Source organism: Chlorocebus sabaeus, chromosome 16, assembly GCF_047675955.1.
Source record: "Chlorocebus sabaeus isolate Y175 chromosome 16, mChlSab1.0.hap1, whole genome shotgun sequence".
In the NCBI taxonomy this organism is placed as follows: domain Eukaryota; kingdom Metazoa; phylum Chordata; class Mammalia; order Primates; family Cercopithecidae; genus Chlorocebus; species Chlorocebus sabaeus.
This window is the reverse complement of record NC_132919.1, coordinates 5,716,345-5,743,044: the sequence shown is the minus strand read 5'-3', so window position 1 is coordinate 5,743,044 and position 26,700 is coordinate 5,716,345. Positions and strand designations below refer to the sequence as shown.

The 26,700-nt window shown below is 46.3% G+C and overlaps 1 protein-coding gene across 4 annotated transcripts in view; it reads right to left on the bottom strand.

Moving 5' to 3' along the window:
- WSCD1 (WSC domain containing 1) overlaps positions 1 to 26,700 on the bottom strand; it is a 388,346-nt gene that overhangs the window by 222,141 nt on the left and 139,505 nt on the right. Inside the window, exon 6 of one of the 4 annotated variants that reach the window (XM_073004640.1) lies at positions 24,427 to 24,578. The exons of the other annotated variants lie outside the window; for them this stretch is intronic. The gene's annotated coding sequence lies outside the window, so the exon portion shown is untranslated. The remainder of the gene's footprint in view (positions 1 to 24,426; positions 24,579 to 26,700) is intronic. 4 annotated transcript variants of the gene reach the window in all.

The window sequence follows — 26,700 nt, the reverse complement described above, 5'->3', positions numbered from 1 at the left end:
AGAGGAGGCCATGCTGAGGGAGGAGACGGCAAGGAGAATTCCCTGAGAGCAAGACACTTCTACAGTCTGACTCGTGCTACAAAAGGGTCTAACTGCCCCGGTCACGGGTCAGGCAGCCCACAGCCCCTCCCCTCGCCACTGGGCCAAGGAGATGCTGAGACAGAGAAGGAAGCACAGGCAGTCAGTCCTCCCCTGACCCAGCGCACGAACCCCAACTGCTCCCTGCCTTCAGCCAACATCCCCAGGAGCCCACTGTCATAGCCAGCGGTGGGATAGAGCTGGGCACCACTGCCCCAAGAGACAACGATTTGGCTGCTTTGATGAAGGGTTGCCCCCTGCCCTCCAGAGACCAACAAAGCCTTGCTCCCTGGCTCCTTTCCAAACTTCCCTGGAGGGAGCTGCCTGCGGTCTTTCTGCAGCAGCGGAAAACCTGCTCTGCCGAGTCTTTTCTCAATACAGAATCCCCTTTGAGGAAAGGGCCTTAAGGCTGGTCCAGGCTGAGCAGAGACAAGATCAACCCTGATCACCCCTGACTGTGAGCACTCAGGTAAAAGATGAAATGGTGCCTTGATCACCCAGGTTTGCTTCTCTGTGCTTTGGGGAATCCTGGTGGGATTGAGCATCATCTAGAAGCAAAAGGGGTAAAATGACTCCACAGCCAGAAAGACACATAGGCCCCGGTGTACAAATAGCAACTGAGCCTCAGTTCTCCTTGCACGTAAGATGGGGATGATAATCCTTTCCCCCATGCAATTGTTCTCAAGATCTAGAGAACTCACGAAAGTGCCTAGCACAGCACTGGTCACAGAGAGGGCAGGCAGAACCACGTGGGACTGGAAAGGATCCCAGAGGAGGTTAATTTCTAGCCAGGGCCCAGCTTTCCTCCAGGAGGCTGGAGCCTGTTGGATAAGGATCTGTCTAGCAGGAAAGATCACTTGCTCTCAAGTCATGACAGGTTTGGTTTGCTTAGAAGTGAATCAGGAGACAGGCTGGACGTGGTGACTTACGCCTGTAATCCCAGCACTATGGGAGGCCGAGGTGGGTGGATCACGAGGTCAGGAGATCGAAACCATCCTGGCTAACATGGTGAAACCTCGTCTCTACTAAAAACATAAACAAAATCAGCTGGGCATAGTGGCGGGCACCTGTAGTCCCAGCTACTTGGGAGGCTGAGCTGGGAGAATGGCATGAACCCAGGAGGTGGAGCTTGCAGTGAGCCGAGATTTTGCCACTGCACTCCAGCCTGGGTGACAGAGTGAGACTTTGTCTCAAAAAAAAAAAAAAAAAAAAAAAAGTGTTAATCAGGAGATAGACCAAAGGAGGCAGGAGACTGGCTGAATCCTGGAGTGGGCCTCTTAGTTACACATAGGACAAGAGTGTCCCCTGGAAGTAGATTCGTCCTGATCCTGACCCCCACGAAGCCCTAGCCCGTCCCCAGGCCAAGATGCAGCCAGAGGCACTCGTTGACTGAGCTTGGCCCCCATTCCCGTTTCTGACCTTCAGCTGACATCTTACCCTGGGCACAACTGAACCCTAATCCCAGTCATGTATCTGCCCATTTGACTCCTTGAATCTACTTCTGACCCCATTGGGCCTGGATGAGAATGTGGACAATTCCGTGAAGCCCATTTCTTGTCATGGTGGAGACAGGTGTAAACATTGTAAAAACCCAGAAGTCCTTGTCCCCTAACATTTCACAATCCCACATGCCAGAGGGCGGAAGTGTCAGTGACAACCCCACTCTGTTCCCTTATTATCTTCTATCTCATAGCGTCCATAGATATTTGTTTATATTCACAATTAAAGTAAGAAAAACAGCTCATCTGAAAGAGGATGGCAGACCCCAGCTGTGGCCTTGAGATTAGAACCCACAGGCTTCAGTGCACAGCTCTGTCCCATCCTTCTAGACGAAGACCCCCCACCCATCCACCAACATCACTAGAGATCCCCTGGACACAGAGTACACTTCAGGCCACCTTCATGGACACTCCATTGTGGATGTGCTTCTCTTCTGACTTGGTCACCATTTGTAATCTCCCTCTATCCCCTTTAGCCTGCACCCAACCCTTACCAGCAAGGCACTCTGAACGTGGAGGTAACTCCACGCCTCTCTCCCTGCCAGGGAGAGTCAGACACTAGATGCCTATGGATCTCTCCCATTCCATTGGCCATATTCAGTATCCCAGCCATCTCTGGCAGGGCCAGGCTGGTGACCTAGGCCTTCACGGACTGGACTCTCCAATCAGCATCTGTGTCTGAGTCGGCCAAGCTGGCACAAGCCCTCCTGCAGTGTGGGGATGGGAGGAAGTACCTCTGTCCTTAGTCCAACTTCTGTTGGGTGAAGAGACAACTGAGTTGGATGTCAACCGTGCCTCTCCCAAAGACACAAGAGATGACCAAGGGACCCAGTGTGGGGACTCAAGGAGAGGCTAGAACCACAGTTGAGTCTCAAAGTCAGGACCAGGAGCTGACAGAAATAGGATAAGCGTGAGAGCAGGCTGGTGATAAGAAGAGCAAGATGCTTGTCACGACTGTAAGAGGTGCAGGAGCCCCGGGATAGGCCTGGCACCTGCCGATGATTCCTGGGCCCCAGTGTGTGTGCTTGGGAGTGACTGTTTCAGGCCCAGCTCACAGGCTGTCAGGACTATCAGGCTCTCCCCGAGGGCCACAGCTTCAGGCTCCCTTAAGATCCCCGGGAAGCACCTGACTTTACAGCTCCCCCTTTTATTTACAGAGAAAACCTGAATCCAAATAAGGTTTCACACCACACTTCTCCCAAATTCCAAATTCCTGCATCCAACTGCCTACCTAACATCTCTACTCAGAGGCCTGAGAATCACCTCACACCCAGCAGATCCAAAACTGCGCTGACATCCCACTCCCCCAGCCCATTCCTCCCACACCCTTCTTCATCTCCAGCCTTCCAGACGCCCCAGCCAAAAACCTAGAGTCATCTTCTTTCTCCTTCTTTCTCTTAGACCCCAGACTCTCTCAGCAAATCTCTTCAATTCTATCTTCAAACTACATCCAGAAGGCCAGGTGCGGTGGCTCACACCTGTAATCCCAGCACTTTGGGAGGCCAAGGCGGGCAGATCATCTGAGGTCAGAAGTTCGAGACCAGCCTGGCCAACATGGTGTAACCCTGTCTGTAGTAAAAATACAAAAATTAGCCGGGTGTGGTGGCGGGCACCTGTAACGCCAGCTACTCGGGAAGCTGAGACCGGATAATTACTTGAACTAGGGAGGTGGAGGTTGCAGTGAGCTGAGATTGCATCGCTGCACTCCAGCCTGGGTTATAGAGTGAGACTCCATCTCAAAAAAAAAAAAAAAAAAAAAAAAAACATCCAGGACCCGCGCATGTCTCGCTGCTACATTTCGATTGCTGCAGTCCCAGCCATCACCTCTTGCCTCCTACTGGTCTCCATGCACGCGCCTTTGCAGCACCATAGTCCAGTCTCCACACAGCATTTGGAACGAAAATCAGGCGGTGTGCTCCTTTGCTCTGACCCTCCTGGGACGCCGCTTCGCTCAGCGAGAAAGCCACGGTCTTTACAATGGACTTCAAGACTCCATGAACTGGCGCTCAGCCACCTCTCTGATGCTTGCTACTGCCACTGCCCCCTCCCTTTCTCCTGCACCAGTTATGCCAGTCTCTCCTATGCAGGGACTGGATGTGGAGTTTTCCTTCAATCTGGCTCACTCCTCTGCCAGATATCCACACAGCTAACCCCCTCTTGCCTTCCTCAAGACTTTGTTCAAATGAACCCCTTTTTTTTTTTGAGAGAAAGGGTCTTCTTCTGTTGCCCAGGCTGGAGTGCAATGGTGAGATCTCAGCTCACTACACCCTCTGCCTCCCAGGTTCAAGCAATTCTCCTGCCTCAGCCTCCCGAGTAGCTGGGATCACAGGCACCCACCACCATGCCCAGCTAATTTTTATATTTTTAGTAGAGATGGGGTTTCACCATGTTGGCCAGACTGGTCTTGAATGCTGGGAGCAGTGACTGATGCCTGTAATCCCACCACTTTGGAAGGCTGAGGCGGGCGGGTCAAATGTCACCTTCTCAAAGACGTCTCCCTTGGCCAACTTCACTTGCAAGTCAAGACACTCCCGCCCCCAACCTCTCGCCACTTCTGATACCCCTTTGCGCTGTCCAACTCTCTTTTTTCCCCTAAGCACCTGGCATTCTAGTATATGACATGATTTATTTATGTATTATGTTTAGCCATTGTTGTCCATCTCCTCCAATAGAATATCAGCTCATGAGGCAGGAAGGTTTTTCACCGACGAATCCAAGCGCCTGGCACATAGCAGATGTTTAATAAACGTTTATCGAATAAATGAACCAGCATGTGCCCTAGAGTCAAACAAACTCACGTTCACATCCCGTCTCTGCAATGTGTGACTCTGTGACTGTGGCTCAGGCACTTCCTGCCTCTGATCTTCCATTTAGCTTTCCCACCTGTGGAATGGGGACTGTGGTATCTACTGCCCCCGGCCTGTTGTGAGGACCCACTGAGAGAATGCACGTGATGAGCGGAAGCTGTTGTTGCCGTGATGGTGGCTGATGAACGCCCACCACGCTCAGCATGACGCACGGCTGCGGTTGCACCCACAGCACTCAGGCAGCGTTCAGAGGGGCTCAGCTGGTGCCCGGATAGAAAGCATTCAGGGCTCTGCAGGGGCATCTGCAGCGTCTGTGAAGTGCTGCCAGAAAGGAACAGGCATGTTTAGACATCACAGGCTGCAATTCTAGTGCACGAGGCTAGACTCTGAGGCTGGCGTTCAGAAGCACCGTTTCCACATAGATGGACTCTCACTGAGAGGACATGATTCTAATCAGCTCAAGAAACACAAAGCCCATCTATCTTCCATTGTTTAAGGAAAGAACTCATCTTGGGAGTGGGGCTGTGGAGGTGGTGAAGAGCGTAAAGCCGGAACAGATTTAAATGATAAAAAGCAATTGAACAAGAGAGCACAAGGGCCCCAGACGCCACTGGTCATCATAATTGCACGTGTGCCCTTCTCAGCAGTGGGAACGTGGGGTAAGGGTAAAACTCGTAACGACGACAGCCTTCACAGATTACAAAACACTTCCATATCCATTGTCTCATTTAATTTTCATAAAACCCATTCAGGTTTGGCATTATTCACGCTATGTATTAGGTGGGAAGACTGGAAATCACCCACGCTGCGTAAATGACCTTCAACATGATACAGAATCTTCCATTCGCTTGTTCACTATACTATATATTTCTGTATTGCTTTTTTTTTTTTTTTTTTTTGAGACGGAATCTCGCTGTGTCCCCCAAGCTAGAGTGCAATGGTGCCATCTCGGCTCACTGCAACCCCCCGGGTTCAAGCGACTCTCCCACCTCAGTCTCCCTAGTAGCTGGGACTACAGGCGCACACCACCACGGCCAGCTAATTTTTTTATTTTTTATTAGAGATGAGGTTTCACCATGTTGTCCAGGCTGGTCTTGAACTCATGACCTCAGGTGATCCACCCACCTCGGCCTCCCAAAGTGCTGGAATTACAGGCGTGAGCCACCATGCCCAGCCTCTGTATTTCTTTTTAAACTATCTATTGATGAATAGTATCCATACAGAAAAGCACACAAATATAAGATGGATTTTCACTAGGGGAACATACCCACATCGCAAAATAAAAGAACATTGTCAAAAACCCAGAAGCCCCCCTCCTCCCCAGCCATGCTTCTTCCCAGGCACAGCCCTCCTTCTCCCCAAAGGTCACCTGACCTCTGTCCCCATCGATTAGCTCTGTCTGTGCTTTAACACTCTGCAAACACAATCATTCCAGATGTATTCTTTTGCTCAACATCACGCTTGCCATGTGTGTTGTCATATGTGGCTGTGTATGTTGTCATAGCTGGAGTTCATTCATTCATAGCTGTTTTCATAGCTGGATCATTCATTCATGTTCATACAACCGTGTCCATTCATTCATAGCTATTTTCATAGCTAGATCATTCATTCATGTTCATACAACCGTGTTCATTCACCCATAGTTGTTTTCATAGCTGGATCATTCATTCATGTTCATACAGACATGTCCATTCATCCATAGTTGTTTTCATAGCTGGATCATTCATTCATGTTCATACAGCCATGTTCATTCATCCGTAGTTGTTTTCATAGCTGGATCATTCATTCATGTTCATACAGCCATGTCCATTCATTCATAGTTGTTTTCATAGCTGGATCATTCATCCATGTTCATACAGACATGTTCATTCATTCCATGGCTGTATATTCCATCGTCCAAATATAACAAAATGAACGTATCATTCGAGTAAGTTGGTTATATACATCTAGCAGTGGACTTTCTGTGTCATCGTGTGTGTACACTTTGTTTAAATTTTGTGTTCCAAGTAGTTTGGAAAGTAGTGATACAGCTCTGATGAGTGGAGCAACACCAAGGTTCTTCGTTTTGAGTTGAATTGGAAAAAACGACTCCCACACACGTGGAGTGGTTTTAAGGAGCAGAGAGTTTACAGAAAGAAATAAGGGAGAAGAAAGAAGGAAGAAGCTCCCCTGTGCAGAGACAGAGGGAGGGGGCTCCAAAGCCGAGGAAGGAGACCCCATGTGCCACGGATACTAGCCAGTTTTATGAGGAGGCTGGAGGAGATAGTGTCTGATTTGCACAGGGTTCAGGGGATTGGTTTGAGTAGGCATGTCATTCTCATAGCCTGTGAAAAAACTGGCCCTCCCACCCTAGCCTTGTAATATGCAAATGCAGGGCTCCGCGATGTTCTACACACCTGGGGATATGTGGGGGTGGCCGTGCTACCAGGCACATGTGGTGGCAAGGAAGAAGATGGTGGAATCCCCATGTTTGGGTGGACCCAGTTTCTAATGTCTGGTATTTGCATATTAAAAGTTACTGGCCCGGGTCTAAGAGCCAGGGCTTTTCTGCTAGACCAGAAACATCTCTGGGCCCAGCACGGTGGCTCACGCCTATAGTCCCAGCTACTCAGGAGGCTGAGGCACGAGAATGGCGCTAACCCAGGAGGCGGAGCTTGCAGTGAGCCAAGATCTCACCACTGCACTCCAGCCTGGGCGACAGAGCGAGACTCCATCTCCGTCTCAAAAAAAAAAAAGAAAGAAAGAAAGAAAGAAAGAGACAAGAAACGTCTCTAGAACTGCTTTAAAAATGAAAATTATCCAAGGACCCCTTTTCCTCCCTATCTACCTAAAATAATTTCTTAATAACTCCTACCACACTCCCCCGCGGGGAGATGTGAACTCCTACCCTGTGGAATGCTACTGTTCCAGAGTAGTTGTACAAATACACACTTGCACCAATGTAGAAAAGTTCCAGTTGCTCCACATCTTCAACAACACTTTATATCCTCAGTCCTTAACTTTTAGCCATTCTAGTGGATGTGTAAAGGATCTCAGCTGTGGTTTTGATTTGTAGCTCCTTGACTAAACAGGGCGAGCTCTTTTTCCAATGCTTATTGGCCATCTGGATTGCCTTATTTGTGAGGTGGCTGTCCCAGTGTTATAGTCGTTTTTTCATTGTTTTTTTTTCTGATTGATTCGTATGAGTTATTTATATATTCTGAAAATGAATCCTTTGTTGGACATACAAGTTTCAGATATGAGGGCTGAGAAGGCTTTCATTTTACCAGATGGCTAGAGAATTGTTTCAGAAAATTATACCTTTACTGTGAATGAAATTCTTCCATGTACTTGGGTCTATTTCTGGAATCTCTATTGCTTTCATCCACCTGTGTGTTTCTTCTCCAGTATTAAACTGCGTTATTGCTGAGTTTCAGATGTTTTGGTATCTTATCAGGCTGGTCCCATGTCAGTAGTTTTTTTCCTCAGAATTTGCTCAGTTATTTTTTATAGTTTTTTGTCCAGATGAACTTAGGTTTTATTTCATCAGATTCCAAAAGGAGAAAAATCCTGTGAAATTTTAATCAGAATTTCATTTCTCAGTTAATTTTGAGACCACACTCATCTCTGTTAGGTTGAATATTCCTCTCTAGAGCCAGGTCCAGAGAGTTTGAAGCAGTCTTTTCTGTATGCCTCTCAAAAGAGAGTAAAAGGGGTAATGATCTTCATAAGGGTAATGATCAGCTCAAGCTAAACATGTACCTACATTTTGTACGCTTTTTTATATTTTCCATAATATTGTCTAACTGGCTATTTTTAGCATACAGCAAAACTGTTGGTCTGGACTATTAATGTTGAAATCCACCACCTCACTGAATTCTTCTATTGCTTCTACTGACAGTTTCTCAGCCTGCTCTTGGAATCAGCAAGTATATGGCCACATTATTTGTGAATCACAACACTGGACCTCCTCCTTTTCAATATTTTTGTCTCTTGTCTAATGTCATTGACTTGTGCTGTGAGAACAATGTAAACTCCACAGTGAGGTTACCCACGAGGCCACAGAAGGAACTGTGAACATAAACCAGCAAAACTGAGAAGATAAAGGTGAGGCTTCTCAACCTCAACATGACTGACATCTTGGGCCAGATAATTTCTTATTGTCGGGGGCTGTCCTGTACATTGAGGGATATTTAGAAGCATCCTTGGCTGCTACCCACTAGATGCCAATAACACTGCCCCCAAGTTGTGAAACCATAAGTGTCTCTAGACATTCCCAAATGTCTCTTGGGAGGGAAAATCACCTGGAGTTGAAAACCACTGTTCTAAGAAAGAGTGAAAGTAGCTGGCTCCCCTCCCCTTGAGCTGATTTTGAGCAAATCACCACAGGGCATCTGTCTTCTCTGTTCTCTTCATTTCAGAGTCCCCAGGGCTATCAGCCCTTTTATCTTCACCTTTATTCCACCCCTCTTTGACCTCAGACTCAAGAAATCTAGGATTTTTCCCAGCCATCCTTTGCAGATGCTGTTCTCATCTTGCATGCCCTGAATTTAATGAGGATGCTTCTCGCCTTCCACCATGGTTTTGATTTGAGCTAAACTTTTTAAACGGTGCTAAGAAAATACCAGTATGAATCAGTTAGCCTGTTTTTAGTTGCACGTAACAGAAAACCAACTCAAATTGGCTTACAAAATAAAGATGATTTATTAGCTTGCATAAAAATAGCCCAGTGGTAGTTAAGTTTCAGGTGCAGCTTGACTGGGGCTCCAGTTTCATGTCCCTGTGACTCTCCGAGCTCCAGCCTCTTCTGCATGCTGGCTCTGTTGTCTGGCTGTCTTTCCTCTTAGAAAACGACAATGGCTGCCCTGTTCCAGACCTAACATTTGCACACCATATAACCCAGAAAAAAAATAAAGCTTCTCTTCTTCAAAGCTTTGAAAGCAAAAAAAAAAAAAAAAAAAAAAAAAGTCCTGGTATTTACTCTGATTAGAACATCCTAGGACTCTTTGTTTACAACAGTCTTAGTGATTGTTTATACCAATCACTAAGCAAGAAAATATCTTGCTGAGCTATTGTCCATCCTTAACTACTCACTGTGGCAGTGGAACTCCACTAACCAACTTGGGGCTCAGAGAAGGGGTGGAGGTCGGTTCAACCCAAACCTTTGTGTACTTGTAACGGGGGAGGGAGGGATGACAGTGGGAAGTGCACCATCTATTCCCATCATGTAAGGTTAGTTCATTGGTTTGTGTTAAATTAGTGGTGAATATTGAATTCAATTAAAATTCCTTTTGGCATCCATTGAGTTGATCCTCTGGTGTTTTCCCCCTGTGATACATTAATAAAATGTATTATATTAATAGATGACATAATTTTGAAGGGCCTTTAATTTGGAGGAAGAATCCCCTTGAATGTGGTGTTTTAGTCCTTTAATATGCTATGGAAATTTCTACCGTCATTTTATTTAAATTGTTCTTTATGGTGGTTGTGACATTGGTCTAAAGTTTTGTGTTTTTGTGCTAACTTTGTCAAATTTTGGTATGCTGGTTTTATAAAAAGATTTGGAAGACATCCTTACTTCTCTAGGTTCTGGAAGGGTTTAAATAGTATCAGAATCATCTGTTACTTGAACTTTTGTAAGAATTTACCTTTGAGACCATCTGGATCTGGCACTTTTGTGGAGAGGTAGCTTTTTTATAACTTTCGCAATTTCTTCCATTGTTTTTGCTCTACTTAGGCTTCCCACCTCTTATTGGGCTGATTTTGGTCATTTAGAGTTCCTAGAAAATATCCATCTCACGCATTTTGTCAAATTTACTTTGACTAAATTTTTTGTTAAGTTTTCCTGTTCTGTTCAATTTCTTTTGGATCTGTGGTGTTTTCTCTTGTTTGTTTCTAAAGCGGTGGATTTGAACCATCTCCAAATTATTTCTCAATTTTATCGTGTTTCCCCCCCATAAACTTCTTGAATTCATTTATCTCAAATAAATTCATTCTTGGATTTATTTATTAGCTCTACCATTTTTATTTTATACATTAATCAATACCTGTTTTCGAATTTTTTTGCATTGATTCAGTTGATCTCTTTTAACTTTTCATATTGGATGTTTCATTCGTTTTATTTATTTCTTGCGTAATGTGGTCTGTAATATTGCAAGATCTGATTGAATAAACAAGAGATTCTAAGGCCAGGCATGGTGGCTCACACCTGTAATCCTAACATTTTCAGGAGGATAGCTTAAGGCTGGGAGTTTGAGACCAGCCTGTGCAACACAGTGAGACTCCATCTCTACAAAACGTTAAAAATAAATAAAATATAAAATAAAATAAGATAAAAGATATTCCAGTTCTCAGACACCAAAGTAAGATGAGAGACAGATCACCATGCTGAATATTTAAAGGAGGTAGCCTAGAACTAGTTAGGTGAATGATCACGATAAGGATACAATAGGATTGAATGATGAGCCTTAGAATACATTTTTGGAGGAGCATTTATTTGTAGAGAGCTATGCTTAAGTCAGACCCCACTCTGAAGGGTGGCAAGAACAATGCAATCTCCTGACCCCAAGCTAGTGAGATGGTTAGAAGAAAGTATGAGGGTTCTATATGGTTGGGGGCACACAGAACAGGTGCCTGACCCACTCCTGAGAAAGCTCATACAGCCTGTGGCAACAGGGTAGAGGTCTGCCCCTAGGTAGCCACAGCACTCCCATCCCATGGGCACTGAAGATGAGGGACCCTCAGGAGGCCAGGCAAAGACAAGACTGTGCCCCAGGAACAAGACTGGCAGGAGACCAGTGGAGAAATCTCCAAAGAAATCAGGCAGGTGCTCTAAGAAAGAGTTAACTTTGACCGCATTTTGGGTACAAAACTTGGGAAGCCACCTTAGGGAAGTTCTAGTCCAGAAAGAGTTTTCTGTACCACATTCTTTCTCCTTCTTTCCTTCAGCTTGAACCCAAAATGAGTAGGAAGTGGGGGTGGGAAGGGAGATGTCAGAAACACTCTTAATCACGGGTACGGTGGCTCATGCCTGTAATCCAAGCACTTTGGGAGGCCGAAGTGGGTAGATCACCTGAGGTCAGGAGATCGAGACCATCCTGTTAACATGGTGAAACCCCATCTCTACTAAAAATCCAAAAAAAAAAAAAAAAAAAAAAAAAATTAGGCAGGTGTGGTGGCAAGCGCCTGTAGTCCCAGCTACTCAGGAGGCTGAGGCGGGAGAATGGCATGAACCCAGGAGGCAGAGCTTGCAATGAGCTGAGATCATGCCACTGCACTCCAGCCTGAGTGACAGAGCAAGACTCCTTCTCAAAAAAGAAAAAAGAAAAAAAAATAAAAAGTATGTTTGTGCTCCAAAGTGATGATATCAAATTTTTTAACTACCTGAGAGTTATCAGAAAAGTAATGAGTATGCTCATACACTAATTGGGTGTCAGAGGAAGAACAACCCAACCAAGCAAGTTAAAAGGACAGTCAAAAATAAAGATGTTTTCTAATTAAATGGGTCCTGCTTTTTAACATACTGGTTACTGGCTACATGTGCTTGGTTTTTTAAGCATTTTAAAAGTAAAATTTTTCTCCAAGCTATATTTCTAAAGATCAATATATAGCATTTTCATTCTCATATATTCTTATCTTTCAGAGATTCTTCATTTTCAGGTTCATTTATTCTTTAACCTAGAAGTTAATATAAGAGAATTTTTCTTTAGTTTCTAGGTCATTGATTTGCAAGTGTTGCTATTGTCTTGATTTTGCTTTTAAGTTTTATTGTATCGAAGTCAGATGACATAAATTAGACACTGGAGTCATAACTTATACAGGTGTTAGGTTCTAAGGGTAGTGTGTGAGAAAAAGAATTACACATTTTGATTCTCTTACATTTTTCTTTGTTGCTCTTTATTTTCCCCTCCCATCTAGAAATCTTTAATATCTCCTCTCAACTCCTCATGACATGAAATGTCACAATAGTTTGTGTTAATGTGAGTCTTTTGTCATTCAATATGCTGGTTCTTTGTGTATGTGTATCCCCTATTAATGGAGAATTTTCCTGTATTATTTCTTTCATAAGTTTCTCCTCTCCATTTTCTCTGCTCATTCTAAAACTTCTATCAGATATTGGACACCCTGGAGTGATCTCTTAGCATTGCTATTCACTCATATTTTCCTCATTCTTCCTTTATGTTCTCCTTTCTTGGAGATTTCTTCTGATTTAGCCTACAATCCTTCTCCTAATTTGAAAAACAGAAACCTACAATTAAAAACTTCATGCCAAATAAAAGAAGCCAGACACAAAAAGTCATACATTATATGATTCCATCTATATGAGATGTCCAGAATAGGCAAATTCGTAGAGACAGAAAGTAGACCAGGGGGTGTCATGGGATGGGGAGAAATGGGGAGTAGCTGCTTAGTGGATACAGGGTCTCTTTTAGAGTTTTGTTTTGGAACTAGAGAGAAGTGATGGTTGCGCAACTAAATGGTTAACTTTCTTTAATAAAAATTTCACTTTAATAAGAAAGTAAAATAAATGTTTCATAAAAGCAAGTGAAGGAGAAAAAAAGAAATCAGTAATCATGCTTTAATGTCCAAGGTCTCTTTCTCATTCTCTTAATTTTATTTTCCATGGCATTGATTTTGTGGTTTCTTTAATGAATATACTATCCTCTGAAATACCTCTGAGGACACCCATTAAACTTTTTTATTCTCTTTTGCTGCTTGTACTACTTCACTTTAGAATTATTTTTAGATATTTGTTTATTTTTATCTTATTTTTCCTGTTACAGGTTGGGTAGTTTTAAAATATGTTCACAAATCCTTTGATACTTTTCCTTTCAAGAGGGGAAGCCCAATTCACCTCCACAGAGCATGGGGGGCTGGACTTAGTGATTTGTTTCTAGTGAATGGAAGAAGCTGGAAATGATGGTATGCAGCATCCAAGACTGGGTTGTAAAAAGTTTCCTCCTTGCTCTCTCTCTTGGATCTCTCAGTCTGGGGGAATCCAGCTGCCATGTCATGAGGACACTCAAGCAGCCCTGTGGAGAGGCCCATGTAGTGAGAAACGGAAGCCTCCTGCCAACAGCCAGCAAGGATCTGAGACCTCTTTGCCTACAGTCATGTGAATGAGCCATCTTGGAGGTGGATCCTCCTGTCTTCAGACGTGCACCTCATAAGAGGTCTTGATCCAGAACTACCTGGCTAAGCCACTCTCAATGTCTGACCCACAGAAACTGTGAGATCATAAATGCTTGTTGTTTTAAGCTGCTAAGTTTGGGGGCTAATGTGTGGCTTGGCATAACTCATACAGAGGCTTTTCTCAAATATTTGATAATGCCCTGTTTAGTTGTTTTTCAAGAAGGAAGAAATGAGAAGTTGTGAGAAGCTGTGAATACATAAGCAGGGCTTGTCTGCTTGTGGGTGTTGCTTCAGGGTGATCAGGTAGGGAGATGGCCAAAACACTGGAGATTTACAAAGGGTACAAGGAGGAGATAGCCTTTTCTCTGAGATCTTTCAATATACTTTTAAAAGAACACAGATGGCTTCCAGATGCTCTGTGAAGGAAAAATGAGAAAGGGACTGACTGCACAGATACTAAATTAATCCCCCTTTCAGCCAGTCTCTCATTCGGTTCACCCAGGGCTTCAGGGTCTAAAGTCTCTCTTGGTTCTAGAAGACAAATGGGCATCTCCTTCACCTGTATCCCCTCTACCCTTCCAGGCACTGCCAATGACCACAGCACTGCCAATACACTCTTCTAATGGAAAGAAATGTACTGAAGCTTCCTCTCTGCTGTTAGTAGACCTTCACCCACTGTCTTTGACATCATCAGTTACACTTTTTTTAACTACCATTTTAGTGGATCCCTAGAGGAAGATAAGATAACGTCTAGTAATTTAACCACAAGTCCCTCCCTTTAACCCCTAATCTTTGCATCAGAGTCTCACTCTGTCACCCAGGCTAGAGTACAGTGTTGCTATCTTGGCTTACTGCAATCTCTGCCTCCCAGGTTCAAGCAATTCTCCTGCCTCAGCCTCCTGAGTAGCTAGGATTACAGGCATGCACCACCACACCCAGCTAATTTTTGTATTTTTAGTAGAGACAGGGTTCCACCATGTCGGCCAGGCTGATCTCAAACTCCTGACCTCCAGTGATCTGCCTGTCTCAGCCTCCCAGAGTGCTGGGATTATAAGGCATGAGCCACCACACCCGGCCTGCATCACTTTATTTCTAACTCATCTCTTGTATACAACTTATAGTTAATTTGTCTGCTTAACCAAATCTGAGGCTTATTTTAATAACTGAATTTGTCTCATTTGTTTTATGTGGGTAATAGATATATTTGATCTCATTGTATCCTCATTTGTGTTGCTTTAAAATCTTTCTTGGTGCTCATTTCCTACATGGATTATCTTATTTGACTATGGTTTCCTTCTTATGGATTAGAAAGTGCATAAAGTCTATTCTAGTCTCCTAATAGTTGCCTTTATAATTTTTTTTTTTAAGATGGAGTCTAGCTCTCTCACCCAGGCTGGAGTACAGTGGCACAATCTCGGCTCACTGCAACCTCCACCTCCTGGGTTCAAGCGATTCTCCTGCTTCAGCCTCACAAGTAGCTGAGATTACAGGTGCCTGCCACCACACCCGGCTAATTTTTGTATTTTTAATAGAGACGCGGTTTCACTGTGTTGGCCAGGCTGGCCTTGAACCCTGACCTCAGGTAATCTATCCACCTCGGCCTCTCAAAGTGCTGGGATTACAAGCATGAGCCACCGCACCCAGCCATCTTTATAATTTTATGAGTGATATTTAATCCTGGTGTATTAGCTGTCTCGGTGTCTTACTGTAAAACAGAGGTCTCCAAACTTTTTCTATAAGGGGCTAGATAGTAACTATTTTAGGCTTTGGAGGCCATATGGTCTCTGTCACAACTGCTCACTTGTGCTATGATAGTATGAAAATAGTCATAGACAACACGTAAATGCATGAGGAGGCCTGTGTTCCAATAGAAATTTATTTACAAAAACAGGTGGTTTTAAAAAAGAACAGGTGGCAAGTCGAATCTGGCCCATGAGCCATCATTTGCCTACTTCTAGTCTAAAGATGAGAAACTCATCGCACATATCTTCATGGTGTTGATATCATGCAAACGTTATGCAAGATGCTAACGCTGGGGAAGAAGCGAAGGGTGCATGGTGCATTTCTTTACAACTTCCTGTGAATCTATAATCATTTCAAAACAAAACTTTAAGTTCAAGGAATTGACATAAAGAAGGCAAAACTATTTTAACAAGAACCACCTTGCCAGGCACGGTGGCTCACGCCTGTAATCCTGGCACTTTGGGAGGCCAAGGCGGGTGGATCATCTGAGATCGGGAGTTCGAGACCAGCCTGACCAACATGGATAAACCCCATCTCTACTAAAAATACAAATTTAGCCGGATGTGGTGGCGCCTGCCTGTAATCCCAGTTACTCAGGAGGCTGAGGCAGAAGAATCGCTTGAACCTGGGAGGCAAAGGTTGCGGTGAGCCGAGATTGCACCATTGCACCCTGGCCTGGGCAACAAGAGCGAAACTCCATCTCAAAAAAAAAAGAAAAAGAGCCACCTTGAACAAGTGTGGAATTATGCAATGGTTATGGAAGGACAACCTTCCCCGGGGTCCAGTCCGAGAAGCCATCACCATCCTGGCTTTCTAGCATCAGAAAAAATAGCTTCTAGGGAGGCTGAAGTTTCCTTGCCCACAGCAGAACTGGTCTGATATGTCTGCAACTTGCCATAGAGAAGACTGTGCTCCAGCCATCCTAGAGTGATAGAAATCAGTTGTTGCAAGAAACTGGCTCATCCACATAACTACAGGGCTCAGAGCTTTAGGAAGCCCTAAATATCCCTTTATTGTATTTTTAAATTTATTATTATTATTTTTAAGAGAAACAAGGTCTTGCTCTGTCACCCAGGCTGGAGTGCAGTGGTGTGATCTTCGCTCATTGCAACCTCGATCTCCTAGGCTCAAGGGATCCGCCTGCCTTGGCTTCCCAAAGTACCGAGATTACAAGCATCAACCACCACATCTGTCCCCCTTCATTCTACAGAAGGGAGACTAGACCCACGGTTAACAGAGCGAGTTGGAGGCCATGCTGAGTCTAGAGTCTAGTCTTAAAATTTTCCTGGCCTGGGCTTTGTAACCAAAACAACCATCTTATGCCATCCCAACCCCCTCTTTCCTGAAGGTCTCAGAGGCCTTAGCCTTAGTATGTACGCAGTTTACTTTAAGGTCACCTTGAGAATGCCCAAGAGCTTGGAAGCTGGGCAGGAAGGGTGAAGCAGTGTGGGCTCTGCAGTTCACATTGCAGAGCAGTCAGCACCCAGAGGCCAAGGAGCCGGAGGTATACAGCGGCTCTGTTCAAGCTGTGGGCCCCCCATCATAATGTTCCCTAGTTCCCAACGTCATCTGGGAGCTTTCTCTTCTATGACGGGCATCTCACGATTAAATCAAGAAATACATACTGAGCACCCACTCCAGAGCATACACTGGGCCATGCAGGGAGGGATAAGGCAGTTTGGACAAGACAGAAAGGTCCCTGCCTCTGGGGAGCTTACAGTCCAGTGGGGTATTGGCCTCTCATGGAACCCACCCAAAGGATACAGGACAAGCATCTTTTCTCTGGCATTGCCCAGCAAGTGAAGATGCAGAGGGAGCCCTTTGGCACCAAGCGGGCCCCTGACTCTGAGGGCACAGTCCCACCTCTCCCTGAAGGACCTCCCAGGACGGACAGGCGAGTGGCGGGGATAAGAGAGCAAGAGCTCGTGCTGGAGAAACACCCACCCGCCTGAGGTCAATCCTTGCAGGACATACCATCCCTCAGTGCTGCTGGACCTGTTCCCTGGCGTCCTCACACCTAGCCCAGCGCTCAGTAGTTACTTGTTAAATAAAAGAATGAATGAGGAGATTAAGTTAACTTCCCTCAGCTTCAGTTACTTCTTTTGCAAAATGACGAGTGTTATAGAGATCAAATGAGGAAGCCGGCTAGGAAGCTAGGGAAGATTTTTGCAGAGCTTTGTGTGTTCTGAAACACAAAGAAGTGAAACAGAATCCAGATTCCAAAGGGTTTTAAGAGGTGAGATGAAAGGCTGCTCCCAGCAAGGAGAAACATGCAAGGGAAATGCATATTCCCGTGCTGGGGCCTGAAACTCAGCCGCACAAGAATAGGCAGCTAGCAGGCCAGGCACGGTGGCTCACGTCTGTAATCCCAGCACTTTGGGAGGCCAAGGCGGGGCAGATCACGGGGTCAGGAGTTCAAGACCAGCCTGGCCAACATGGTGAAACCCCGTCTCTACTAAAAATATAAAAATTAGCCAGTCGTGGTGGCAGGCACCTGTGGTCCCAGCTACTCTGGAGGCTGAGGCAGGAGAATCACTTGAACCTGGGAGGTGGAAGTTGCCGTGAGCCAACATTACGCCACTGCACTCCAGTCTGGGTGACAGAGCGAGACTCCATCTCAAACAAAATAAAATAAAAAAAATAGGCAGCTAGCAGAACAAGGCTGAGAAGAAGCCTTGGGCAAAGTGGGATGGGGTTGCAGGTGCATGCAAAGAATTTTCAGCTTGTTTGCCCAAAGACTTCGTGGAATCTTAACATTGACGGCGATGGTGATCACTAACCCCTCTTGAATGCTTGCTCTGTGCGAGATGCTGAGCCAAGAACTTCACATACATATCTTGTTTCATCCTCTCAGCACCCTGATTCGTTCATTCACTCGCTCATTCAATAAATATTTATTAAGAGCCCACATCCTTCACGAAGCATGGCTATCAAGACTATGAAGAAACATGAACATTTGGACACAACGTTAAATGGAGAAGGAAAACAATATTCAAATTCACAACTGAACACTGCAAAACACGTGGGGAGGGGTGAGCAGTAAACGAAGGAGGCAAAGGCTCTTCCCTACTGGAGCTTATATTCTAGTCACAGAAGGCAAACGAAAAACGAAATGAATGAGTAACGTGTAAAGTGGTGTTAAGTGTGGGTTGCGGGATGCAGGGGTGGGCATAGCCCTCTGAAATATGATACACAAGAAAGACCTGTCTGTGAGGGTGACATTTGAGCAACACCTAAAGAAGCGTGAGGGGTGAGGGCAGAGAGTTCTAGGCAGAAGGAATAGCAAGGGCAAAAGCCGTGAGGCAGGCTTGTGTCAGGCATGATGACAGAGCAGCGAGAGGCAGGGGTGCCTGGAGAGGACTGCAGGAGGCAGAAGCAGGAGGAGATGGAGGTGGGTTGCTGGGGATTCTTTGAAATTATCACAAGAACTTTGGTTTCTACTCTGAATAAGGTAACGAGGAGGGGCCGGGTGTGATAGTTCACCTGTATCACTCTGGGAGGCTGAGGCGGGTGGATAACCTGAGGTCAGGAGTTCAAGACCAGCCTGGCCAACATGGTGAAACCCCAACACTACTAAAAATACAAAAAATTAGCCAGGTATGGTGGTGCATGCCTGTAATCCCAGCTACTTAGGAGGCTGAGGCAGGAGAATCCCTTGAACTCGGGAGGCGGAGGTTGCAGTGAGCTGAGATCACGCCATTACACTCCAGCCTAGGCAACAAGAGTGAAACTCAGTCAAAAAAATAAAAGATAAAAAAAAGAAAGAAAGAAACCAGTGAGGCGCGATGGGATTTGACTTGGATTTTAACCTGAGGCTCACTCCATCTGCTGTGTTGGGAAGAAACCAAAGAATGACCTGGACGGATACAGAAAGTCCAGTTAGAGACTCTTCGTTCATCTGGGAAAGAGGTCATTGTGGTTCAGAGTGGGGTGCTGGCAGTGGGGTGATGGAAATTGGTCAGAATCTGGATCTATCGGCTACAGGACTTGCCGATGAGTTGGGGTGTAGGGCAAGAAACAGGTGGAAGCTGGTGCTCAGGCTTTCCTGTGAGCCACTGCAAGGATAGACTTCCATCCTTTAAGGCAGGGAAGGCAGCAGGAGGAACAGGGTAGAGGAGAACATCTGGGACTCAGGCTTGGATATTCTATATTAGACTGTCAGTGGAGACGCTGGGGGGACACATGGAGTTCAGAGAACTGGGCTGGAGTCACCAGCATGCAAGAGGATTTAAAGTCATGTGACTGAGTGAGGAACGTTACCAGAAAGGGAAAGGTCCTTGCCACCCATTGAGGTCCCTAAGGAAGGAAGTAACAAAGACAAGAGGGCCAAGGACCAAGTCCTGAGGCGTGAAAATGTTTAGAGACATGACAACATAGAGGACACAGTGGGCTAAAATGGCCCCCAATTATATACATTCTATTTTCTGGAACCTGTAAATGTTACCTGATTTGGAAAAAGGGGTTTTGCAAACGTGATTAGATTAATGACTTTGAGATGGATCCTGGGTTATCTGGTTGGGTCCTAAATCCAATGACAAGTGTCCTTATAAGATGGAGGCAGAGGGAGATTCAGTGGACACCAAGGAGAAGGCCATGTGGCTACGGAGGAAGGTTGGAAGGATATAGCCACAAGCCAGGGAGTGCCGGCAGCCACCAAATGCTGGAAGAGGCAGGGAGTGGATTCTCCCCTAGAGCCTGTGGTGGGAGGGCAGCTTGCCAACCCTTTGATTTTGGCCCAGTGATACTGTTTCAGACTTCTGGCCTCCAGAACTGTGAGAGAATAAATTTCTGTTAAGTCACAAAGTTCATGGTAATTTGTTTCAGCAGCCCTTAGAAACTAACACAAAGGCCATTGGTGAACATGATAAGACCAGGTATTAAGTTCTGTCCACATTTTACAGAAGAGGAAAGCAAGTCTCAGTCAATTCCCCAAGGTCATAAAGCAGGCAAGCAGAAGGATGGGGGTTCCACTTAGACCTACCAGGTTCTACGAGTAAGCCCACTCTTACCCCTTACCTTTTGCTGTCTCCATCAGTAGACACCCAGGACCCAGCATCAGTGAGCTGACCCTGCCCATTCATCCAGCACTGCCCAGCCCACCCTGGGAGCATCCTGCCGTAGCTCAGCCCAGGCACTGGCTGCTGGCAACCGAGTCATGAGAAAGGTCCTTTCCTACAGTGGACGTCTAGTAGCCCTCCTAGGAAGCAACGGGCCATATGTAGCAACTGTAAATATTTACACCTTCTGATCCCAGGATGCATCTCATTGACATCTTTCTCAAAGAAGCCACACCCAAAAAATGTCCATCACAGCGTTGGCGATAATAGCATAAAAGTAGAAACAAGCTCAGTACTGAACAGTATAAGCTTAAATAAATTATCATAAAGGCATCAGTAGATTGAAGAGTGCACATCCTTTAAAAATAAACACTATGAGGTAACACGGAAAACAATTTCGACATGACATTTACTGCAGAAAGGGGTAAAACGTGTTCAAATTTACAGTTCAAAACTGTAAACAACATATGGAGAAAAGGACAGAAAAGAATGTACCAAAATATGCATAGTAAGTGGGTTAAAAATGGAAATTTTGACAACTTTTTCCCCGAGTTAACTAATTCTTCTATAATTATATTAGCTTTATGATTGATTTATATATATATGAGAAGGGAAGGGATGCTTTTAGCTCTATAACTTCTTTGTAAGAACAAAACCAGGCTGGGCACAATGACTCACACGTGTAATCCCAGCACTTTGGGAGGCTGAGGCGGGCAGATCCCCTGAGGTCGGGAGTTCAAGACCAGCCTGACCAACATGGAGACACCCCATCTCTACTAAAAATACAAAATTAGCAGGCGTGGTGGTGCATGCCTGTAATCCTAGCTACTCGGGAGGCTGAGGCAGGAGAATCGCTTGAATCCAGGAGGCGGAGGTTGTGGTGAGCTGAGATCATGCCACTGCACTCCAGCCTGGGCAACAAGAGCGAAACTCCGTCTCAAAAAAAAGAAGAAGAACTAAACCAGAGTGATAAAGACTCATGACTACATGCCGTAAATGATTCAGGATCTGGGCGTACTAATTCTGGAGAAGAGCAGACTAAGGGGGTCTTGATTACCATTCTTCAGCACTTAACTGCTGTCATTTGTAGCAAAAATTAGCCTTACTCCGTGTACTACCAGGGAGCAGAAAGAAGACTGATAGGGAAATGTCTCTCTCTTTGTTCAGCATAAGAAAAGACTACAAGAGTAATACTTTCCAATACCTAATAGCCTGGGCTGCCTGGAAGGTGGGGAGCACCCCTTCACAGGAGGTCTTCAAGCCGAGATCAGAGCTGCAGTTCTCTGATATCAAGGAGGTTGAAAGAAGGTGGAAGAAACCCAAAAGGAAGCAGAAATGGAATGAAAGGGGTGATCGGGAACGGGTCAGAAGCCTCACGGGCCGAGGCCTTTCCTGCAGTTTTCTGTAGCTGGGATCACTGCTTATCCTTCATAAAGGCGACTGCATATGGGGAAATCCCCCAAGTTATAGTGAATGTCATAGAACACGGAGCCAGAGGACTCTAGAGATCACGTCAGCTACATCCCCATCACCTCTGAAAACTCGGAGATTCAGACAGGCCCAGTGTGTGCTGGGCATGGACAGCAGGTCTGTTTAGAGCTTGGCAAAGGCATGCAGCCTGCCAGGCCACTCCTCCCTTTGCTACAGAGCCTGCCAGGGTGGCCAGACTCCCACTCTGGCCCTGCACCATGGGGCGTGTCTGTTTACCTCCAGAAACAAGGACAAAATCAGCAAAGGCTGTGATTCCCACCTGGAAAACAGGAACAGAAGCGTCACGGGTCAGAATACAAAGATGAAAACGATTCCAGTCTGACTTTCTCACTTGGCTCCCTGTATCTCTCTCTCTCTCATACACACACACACACACACACACACACTTTTCTGGGAAGAAGTTAATGACCCCTGGGCCATTCGTTGCTCTTTCACTTTGGTGACAAAAACCACTAGTGATCATTCTGGTTTCATACAAAATTAATATTTGATTGAAGGTGATATTTGTTTGGAAATAATGAAATGTCTGTCCAAGCCCGGGCACCACATGGCCCGAGGTGAGAGCAGAATGCACCGCATTTCATATTTCATTCCAAGGAAATGCCGTCCTGTAATGAAAACAATCGTGTCTGTGTCGCCGGGCCGGAGTGAGGAAGCCGCAGTGAGGAAGGTGCCGTATTTCCCCAGGGAACACGGGGAAGAGCCGATCAATAAAATCCATCAGACTCACTGCGTTCTTTAAAGCACTTTCTGTATGCATTTATCCCAGACTTGGGAGTGATTATGTCAGGATCTTTTTCCCAAGGACTCTGTGAAAGCAAAACAACTTTCCACCCCAATTCGCTTTCGTGAGAGGCTTTGGTTTCTTCAAATGCGTGTTTGCTGTTTATTTCAGCCTCCCAGGCAGCCAAGGGGCCGTTCAGGACAAATTTATCATCAACAACAGGTGTCTTTTTTTTTTTTTTTTTTTTTTGAGATGGAGTCTCACTCTGTCACCCAGGCTGGAGTGCAGTGGCGCGATCTCAGCTCACTGCAAGCTCCGCCTCCCGGGATCACGCCATTCTCCTGCCTCAGCCTCCTGAGTAGCTGGGACTACAGGCGCCCGCCACTGTGCCCGGCTAATTTTTTTGTATTTGTAGTAGAGATGGGGTTTCACCGTGTTAGCCAGGATGGTCTCGATCTCCTGACCTTGTGATCTGCCCGCCTCGGCCTCCCAAAGTTCTGGGATTACAGGCGTGAGCCACCGCGCCCGGCCAACAGGTGTCTTATGACTGCAGTGGCTCGTAGTTAGTGGAACCCCCAGCTTCTGGTTGCAGGAAGTACAGGAAAAATTTGCAAAGGAGGTTACTCTAGCCTTTCTGAAAGTCAAGGCGGAGAGCTGATTTCCTGTCTCTATTGAGGAGTGGAGGAAGGTGGCCCATTCCTAACGCAATGAAGGGTGAGAATGGCCTCGGCAGAGACACTTGCTCTTCAAAAAAATGTTTTGAGGTCGGGCATGGTGGCTCACACCTGTAATCCCAACACTTTGGGAGGCCGAGACGGGTGGATCACGAGATCAGGAGTTCAAGACCAGCCTGACCAACATGGTGAAACCCTGTCTCTACTGAAAATACAAAAATTAGCCAGGCATGGTGGCACACTCCTGTAATCTCAGCTACTCAGGAGGCTGAGGCAGGAGAATCACTTGAACCCGGGAGGCAGAGGTTGCAGGGAACTGAGAACGTGTCATTGCACTCTGGCCTGGGTGACAGAGCGAGACTCCGTCTCAAAAAACAAAAAACAAAATGTTTTGAGATAATTGTAGATCCACGTGTAGTTGTAAGAAATAATACAGAGAGATGTCTGCACACTTTGTCCAGTTCCCCTCATTATAACACTTCGTAAAACTATACAATAATACCACAATTAGCGTTAGTCCCCCGAACTTACTCAGATTCGCCTAGTTTTGCTTCTCCTCTTTTTGTCTGCATGGACTGAGTTCTATACAACGTTATCCCCCGTGTGTCTTCATGTATACAACACCGCCATCAAGATACTGAGTCATGTGTTTCCTCTCATGACCCTTTTAAAACCATCATTGATTTCCCTGCCCCACTCTCCAGCCGGTTGCAGAGCTTCTGGACCGTCAGGACCATCCTATCCTGTTCCACTCTCCAGCCGGTTGCAGAGCTTCTGGACCGTCAGGACCATCCTATCCTGTTCCACTCTCCAGCCGGTTGCAGAGCTTCTGGACCGTCAGGACCATCCTATCCTGTTCCACTCTCCAGCCGGTTGCAGAGCTTCTGGACCGTCAGGACCATCCTATCTGCAGGTGGCATGTGGCACAAAGCCTGAATCACAGTGAGGGCCCAGTTGGTTGAGTGTCCCCTATCTGAAATGCTTGGGACCAGAAGTGGAACATTTGCATTACACTTACTATGCAGAAGTGGAGTATTTGCGTCACACTTACCTTCCTTATCTGGAAGTCTGAACTCCGAAACGCTCCAATGAGCAATTCTTTCAAGTGTGGGGGCTTCAAAAAGTTTCCGATTTTGGAGCATTTCTGATTTCCTATTTTCAGATGAGGGATGCTCAACCCGGGCTTGCTTGCTGGGTAATGAACCTCCGCTTGCTGGTCCATGCAATGGGCACATGATTTACCTCTATTGATGCTCACGCCTGGCTCCAGTGCTGGTTCGGTAACTCTGGGGGAATCCTCGAACCTCTCTGTGCATCTCTGGTCCCTCCAACCCCCTGTCTGCTCACTTGGTGGCCGAGGCCATGCAGGCATCCTGCCCTCACAGCTGGTGGTGCTGCAGGAGGAACAAGGGATCTGAGTCGTGGGGAATTCAGGCCGTGGCAGCAGCTGCAACCCAGTCTAGGACCAAGGCCAGGCTTGGTCTGGAAGAGAATGCTGTTTTGTTAGCTTTGCTGGCTGACATGGCCCTCCTCCAGGTAGGACTGACCCTGTGACTCTGCTCTCATTAGCACCATGTTCCACCCTCTGAATTAACTGGGAGCTCACTGCTAAGGTCACTTCAGTACATCCCAAATCTGTGCATGGCCCGATTACACTTCCCAACGGAGGGTTTCCCTCGGAAACTAGGCCAGCGCTTCCTTTGACAGGGGCTGCGAGCCATTCATCTCTGGGGCCCTCCCAAGCCTCACACACAGGTCACATTTTTTAATCAAGTAGAGTAAGATGTCTCTCCACGCCCAGGCCGGGGGTTCATTGCAGCCAGACACAATAAAGGGAGTTGCCATGTTCTGCATCTGCAGGCTCACAAATAATTGGACCCCACAGTCAAGCCCTTTAATCTCTTATCATGTGTCAGGCACTGGGTGAAGAAGGGAGGACTTGACTGTAAATGATACCAACATAGCCCCCACTCTCATGAAGCTTACAATCTGGAAGGGAAAGCAATAAGAACATAGGGGGAGTATAGGATGCTGTAGCATATAAAGGAAAGGCCCCCAACTCAATCTTGGCAGATCCTGGAAGGCTTCCTGGAGGAAGTAGCACCCAAGGTGAAACATAAAGGATGAGTGAGATTAGGCAGACGATGAGGTAGAGAGAGAGGGGGATAAAAGTGCTCCATAAAAAAAGGCCCAAAGAGGCCAGGTGCAGTGGCTCACACCTGTAATCCCAGCACTGTGGGAGGCTGAGGCAGGCAGATCACTTGAGGTGAGGAGTTTGAGACCAGCCTGATCAACATGGTGAAACCCCATCTGTACTAAAAATACAAACATTAGCTCGGCGTGGTGGTGGGCACCTGTAGTCCCAGCTACTCTGGAGGCTGAGGCAGGAGGATCGCTTGAACCAGGAGGCAGAGGTTGCAGTGAGCTGAGATCACGCCACTGCACTCCAGCCTGGGTGACACAGCAAGACTCCATCTCAAAAAAAAAAAAAAAAAAAAAAGGGAGGGGCTAAAAGACAACTGATGCAAACAGGAAACTGTTTTTTGTTTTGCTTTGTTTTGTTTTTATGTCTGGCTCTCATCGGGCAGAGGGTGGCAAAAGAAGAGAGGCATGAGATTAGATCTGAGGGGGAAGCAGAACCACCGCATGGAGAAGACTTTGGATGTCATCAGAAGGACATAGAAGCTGTGGATATGTTTGAAGCCGGAGAGTGGCATGAACAGATTTCATGTTAGAACGCTCCCTCTGGCCATCGAGTAGAAAGTGAAGCACGAGGAGCCACGACGGGAAGCTGGGAGGCTGGGCTGGAGGGAGGACGTGAGGCTTGAACTAAGGTAGGGGATTTGGGGAGGAGAGAAGGGTGCGGGTTCAAAAGATACTCAGAAATAGAATGACAGGACTTGGTGATTTCTTGGATGAGTGAGAGCAAGGAAGCCAAGGATTCCAGGCTTAAAGACCAGATGCCATTCTTTTGAGAAGAGAAGTATAGATTCTGAGCAATAATGGAGTGTGTCCGTTAAGGGCCAGTAAAGAAAACAGAATTCTTACAAAGAGGAATTTAAAACAAGGAACCGGTAACAGAGGTGTTAGAAAAGCTGAAAAGGCAAATGTAGGTGAGGAAGCCCAAAGATGGGCAACTAGGGAGCCTCCACCACCGCGGGTTGGAGGGTCATGGAAGGAAATGTCTTTTCCAAATCCTGGGAGCCAGGATCCCCAGCAGGAGCCAAAACCTTGAAGGATCCTTGCAACTGAGGAGCCCCTGGGGGCTAGAACAGCTGCTCAAGCTTCCTGGTGGGAGCTGAGCCCTAGAGAAGATGCAGACACGACCAAACATGCTCCAGGGATGGGGGGGTGCAGGGGATACCCTGCCTTCCCCCTCTTCCTCATCCCCAGTGTCCCACCTGTCATGGGTAAGGGGTGACCAATGGCCACATCCACATGGAAGGCAGTTGTCAAGGGAGCATGGAAAACCTTGTTGGCAGGGGTCATCCAACCCCACCCCACCTGTGAGGGAGG